Source organism: Bufo gargarizans, chromosome 1 (genome assembly GCF_014858855.1).
Source record: "Bufo gargarizans isolate SCDJY-AF-19 chromosome 1, ASM1485885v1, whole genome shotgun sequence".
NCBI lineage: Eukaryota > Metazoa > Chordata > Amphibia > Anura > Bufonidae > Bufo > Bufo gargarizans.
This window is the reverse complement of record NC_058080.1, coordinates 665,272,600-665,278,599: the sequence shown is the minus strand read 5'-3', so window position 1 is coordinate 665,278,599 and position 6,000 is coordinate 665,272,600.

Below are 6,000 nucleotides of genomic sequence, written 5' to 3'. Positions count from 1 at the left end.
TAGTATATTTTAACTAGAAGCGTCCCCAGTGCGGCCCCCCCTCCCTCCCTCTATTGTATTAATTTCATTGGTGGCACAGTGTGCACCCCCCCTCCCTTCCTCTATTGTATTATCATTGGAGCCAGTGTGCGGCCTCCCCCCCCCCCCCATCATTGGTGGCAGCGGAGAGTTCCGATCGGAGTCCCAGTTTAATCGCTGGAGCTCCGATCGGTAACCAGTACACTACTGCAGTCCCGGTTGCCATGGTTACTTAGCAATAGTAGAAGCATCAAGCTTACCTGCTGCGCTGTCTGTGACCGGCCGGGAGCTCCTCCTACTGGTAAGTGACAATTCATTAAGCAATGCGCCGCACAGACCTGTCACTTACCAGTAGGAGGAGCTCCCGTCCGGTCACAGACAGACAGCGCAGCAGGTAAGTATGATGCTTCTAATATTGCTAAGTAACAATGGCAACCAGGACTGCAGTAGCGTCCTGGTTGCCATGTTTACTGATCGGAGCCCCAGCATTTAAACTGGGACTCCGATCGGAACTCTCCACTGCCACCAATGATCGGGGTGGGGGGGAGGGGGGCCGCACACTGGCCACCAATGATAATACAATAGAGGGAGGGGGGGCCGGGGGGAGGCCGCACACTGTGCCACCAATGATAATACAATAGAGGGAGGGAGCCGCACACTGTGCCATCAATGATATTAATACAATGGAGGGAGGGGGGGCCGCACACTGGCCACCAATGATATTCAAACTGGGGAGGGAGGGGGGTCTGCCCCCTGCTGCCTGGCAGCCCCTGATCTCTTACAGGGGGCTATGATACGCACAATTAACCCCTTCAGGTGCGGCACCTGAGGGGTTAATTGTGCGGATCACGGCCCCCTGTAAGAGATCAGGGGCTGCCAGGCAGCAGGGGGCAGTCATGTACACAGTTCGTAGTATATTCTAACTTGAAGTGTCCCCATCACCATGGGAACACCTCGGTGTTAGAATATACTGTCGGATATGAGTTTTCACGATGTAACTCAAATCCGATGGTATATTGTAACATAGAGGCGTTCCCATGGTGATGGAGACGCTTCAAGTTAAAATATACCATCGGATTGGAAAAAACTCCGATCCGATGGTAAAATAGGGACTCCTGACTTTACATTGAAAGTCAATGGGGGGACGGATCTGTTTGCAATTGCACCATATTGTGTCAACGTCAAACGGCTCCGTCCCCATTGACTTGCATTGTAAGTCAGGACGGATCCGTCTGGCTCTGTACGGCCAGGCGGACACCAAAACGAATTTTTCCTTCATGTCCGTGGATCCTCCAAAAATCAAGGAAGACCCACGGAAGGAAAAACGGACACGGATCACGGAACTACGAAAACTGTTTTTGCGGACCGCAAAAAAACCCGGTCGTGTGCATGAGGCCTAACTAATATATGTTCCTCAACAGATCAGTCAGGTTTTCCTATTATGTGAAGCCACGCCCCCTCTGGCCGGCTCCCCCGACCAGCCTCTGTCATCCATGGCTGTGTGTGTCATGGAGGAGCTATACAACAAGCTGGTCTATGCCTGAAGAGGAATGAAGTCCAGCTGCACCAGACTAGAAGCACACTCCTGACAGTAGGACACTGCGCTTGTGCTGTTCTTACAGGAGCCGGGGAACAGCGCAGGCGCAGATGGTCTTCATTGATCTTCAGACATGAACCAGCTTGTTCTAAAGATCCTCCATGTTGTGCTCGGGCAGGGATGACAGAGGCAAACAGGCAAGGACCACCGAGCACATGACCAATACAAGGGAAACAAGACACGTGACAATCAATAAACAGAAGACCTCAATGTACTGAACCAGATCAGTGGGTGGGAACGAGACATGGCACAGGACAAGGACGAGACATGGCACAGGACAAGGACGAGACATGGCACAGGACAAGGACGAGACATGGCACAGGACAAGGACGAGACATGGCACAGATCAAGGGCGAGACATGGCAGAGAAAGGGCCTTCTTCCTCCAGAAAACACAGGAACTACTATATGGTCATTTGACTGATTCATGCAGTCCCAGGTGGAGAGCGCCAACCATTATATCTGCAAATGTTTTTCTTATTTTTCCATGTCATGATATTTAATGATATAATCCTGCCATATTCACACTAGCCACTGGGCCTAATGATAATTCATGATTTCCTGTTCTGTACAGGTAACTTTTTAGTAGCTATCTTGTTATCATCACAGGTAGAATTACAATGACAAGTAACATCTCTCTATATAGATAACACAGGATCCACCATTCACAGTATATGATAACACAGTTTATATGTACTCCTTCCTGACCGCTGCACATAGAAGTCAATGACGTCCCCTCCTGTCCATTGTATCTAGGGTCCATGTGGCTGCTCTTAAAGGGATTGGCCACTCTATGTTTACTTATTACTACTGTAAGGGAGGCAGGGAAATATTACACTTAGGGCCCATTCAGACGGCCGCATCCGTAGTTCCGTTCCGCGGCCCCGCTAAAAAGGATAGAACATGTCTGTCGCGGTGCGGTTCACCGTGACGTGGATTGCCGTGCAGGCTGGCTGCATGCCTTTTGCATACTGGCTGCAGTGTTCCGTGCAGGATGGATGCTTTTGGCTGCGTGCTGGCTGCGGTATCTTGTGTGTTCCTGCCCCTTTGGCTGTATATTTATTTAAAATTAATATTTAGGTGAGTCTCTTGGTTTTGAGCACCCATTCCCTTTCTGAGTGGAGTTTTGAGCCACTGAACAGTAGTTTATTTAAGAAAAAAATGTACCCAAAATTCTATTCTAAATATATGTTTCACATAAAACTGTGATTTAAACAATCGGTCACTTTCTGATGACACATTGCCTTTAAAGGGAACCTGTCACCGGGATTTTGTGCATAGAGCTGAGGACATGGGTTGCTAGATGGCCGCTAGCACATCCGCAATACCCAGTCCCCAAAGCTCTGTGTGCTTTTATTGTGTAAAAAAAACGATTTGATACATATGCAAATTAACCTGAGATGAGTCCTGTACGTGAGATGAGTCAGGGACAGGACTCATCTCAGGTTAATTTGCATATGTATCAAATCGTTTTTTTGACACAATAAAAGCACACAGAGCTATGGGGACTGGATATTGCGGATGTGCTAGCGGCCATCTAGCAACCCATGTCCTCAGCTCTATACACAAAATCCTGGTGACAGGTTCCCTTTAAGTGAGAAAGTTGTCGGGACCACACGGCTCTGTCAACCCTGCAGTGCACAGAGCTCATCATTGTAGTAATAAAAGGGAGCAGCATGGCAGTAATGAGCTCCCTCCACTAAAAGGTTAACACTGCAGAGTAGTTCCAGCACGGACGTCTGTTAACACAGCTACACCTGGATCGGCGGTGTGCTGGACAATCCTGACATTATAAGCTGGACAACCCCTTTGACCTCATGCACACGAACGTATGGGTTCCGTTTCCGTATTGCGGACCGCGGATACTTGATAACTTGTTATTGACATTTATCACCTATCCACAAGACCTCCACCAATCAGTAAACAGGGGTCCTGAGCACCCTATTCCTCCTTACTGCAAAACCCCAGAAAGGGCTCATGCTGGTGCTGCGGACTGCAAATAGCAGTGCACTCCATGCTGCGGTGCGGACCCATTGACTTGAATGGGTCTGCGAACCGCGAAATATGGCAAAAGATAGGAAATGTCTTCTCTTTTGCGGTGCAGAGGCCCACGGAAACACTACGAAGCGCTTCCGTGGGCCTCCGATCCGCAAAAGATAAGATATTTCCTATCTTTTGCCATATCTTGCGGATCGCAGACCCATTCAAGTCAATGAGTCCGCATCTGCCACGTGGAGCGCACACACCCAGTGCCCGTATATTGCGGACCCCTGTTTGCCCTTACATGATCAAGTATGTGCTCCATTCAGTGTTTATGCGCCTGACAGAAACAGCACAGCGATATGAGCAGTGCCCCTCCCCCAATCAGACATTTATCACCTATCTTATGGTAAATTGTGGGAAACCCCCTTTAAGGGAAATAAATTGTATGGATGTAGCATTCACACATTCGTTATAGTATCTGGCGGCGTCTTATCTGACTTAAGCATTTGGTTTCTGATGGTCCGGAAGTGAAAGTCATTACTTGGTAACTGTCATGCAGGCTCCTGTGATTGCATTTTTTCTATAGGATGTCGGGGTCAGAAAGATTAAAATGTGAGTACAGTGATCCCTCAGGATACAATATTTTCTACATACAATGGTCTGTAAGGTGAAACTGGACTCAACATACAATGAGGGGCATTTAATATTGTCTTTAAAGGGGTTGTTTCACTTCAGCAAGTGGCATTTATCATGTAGAGAAAGTTAATACAAGGCAGTTACTAATGTATTCTGATTGTCCATATTGTCTCCTTTGCTGGCTGGATTCATTTTTCCATCACATTTTACACTGCTCATCTCCAGGGGTTACGACCACCCTGCAATCCAGCTAGGAGATGAAGTAGATTTCAATCTAAGAGCAGACAATGATGGAGGCTGCACCTAATTTAGGCCTCAGGCACACAACAGTATTTTTTCACGGTCCGCAAAACGGGGTTCAGTTTTTTCGTCCGTGGGTCTTCCTTGATTTTTGGAGGATCCACGGACATTAAAAAAAGCAGCAATATTAGAAGCATCATACTTACCTGCTGGCTGCTGCGCTGTCTGTGACCGGCCGGGAGCTCCTCCTACTGGTAAGTGACAGGTCTGTGCGGCGCATTGCTTAATGATCTGTCACTTACCAGTAGGAGGAGCTCCCGGCCGGTCACAGACAGCACAGCAGCCAGCAGGTAAGTATGATGCTTCTAATATTGCTAATTAACCATGGCAACCAGGACTGCAGTAGCGTCCTGGTTGCCATGGTTACCGATCGGAGCCCCAGCGATTAAACTGGGACTCCGATCAGAACTCCTCTGCCACCAATGATGGGGGGGGGGGAGAGGGGAGGCCGCACACTGGCCACCAATGTTATAAATACAATAGAGGGAGGGAGGGGGGCCGCACACTGGCCACCAATGTTATAAATACGATAGAGGGAGGGAGGGGGGGGGGCGCACACTGGCCACCAATGTTATAAATACAATAGAGGGAGGGAGGGGGGGGCGGAGGGGGCGCACACTGGCCACCAATGAAATTGAAACTGGGGAGGGAGGGGGGTCTGCCCCCTGCTGCCTGGCAGCCCCGGATCTCTTACAGGGGGCTATGATACACACAATTAACCCCTTCAGGTGCGGCACCTGAGGGGTTAATTGTACGGATCACAGCCCGCTGTAAGAGATCGGGTGCTGCCAGGCAGCAGGGGGCAGTCATGTACACAGTTCGTAGTATATTCTAACTAGAAGCATCCCCATCACTATGGGAACGCCTCTGTGTTAGAATATACTGTCGGATCTGAGTTTTCACGAAATGAAAACTCAGCTCTGAAAAAGCTTTTATGCAGACGGATCTTTGGATCCGTCTGTATGAAAGTAACCTACGGCCATGGATCACGGACACGGATGCCAATCTTGTGTGCATCCGTGTTTTTTCACTGACCCATTGACCGTTGTCCATAGTAATAAATAAGGAGTAATAAAGCCCACCATAATGCCCCCCCAGTAGAAATAATTATTCTTATAATGTGACAGTGCAAAAAATACCCCCTTGTAATGCCCCCAGTTGAGCTAATGTCCCCATAGTGCCCCCTATCACGTGCCAGTAGCCAGAGCCCCCCCTATATCATGTGCCAGTAGCCAGAGCCCCCCCAATATCATGTGCCAGTAGCCAGAGCCCCCCTGATCATGTGCCAGTAGCCAGAGCCCCATGTGCTAGTAGCCAGAGCCCCCCCGATCATGTGCCAGTAGCCAGAGCCCCATGTGCCAGTAGACAGAGGACCCCCCTTCATGTGCCAGTAGCCAGAGGCCCCCCCATATCATGTGCCAGTAGCCAGAGCCCCCCCATCATGTGCCAGCAGCCATAGGCCCCCCT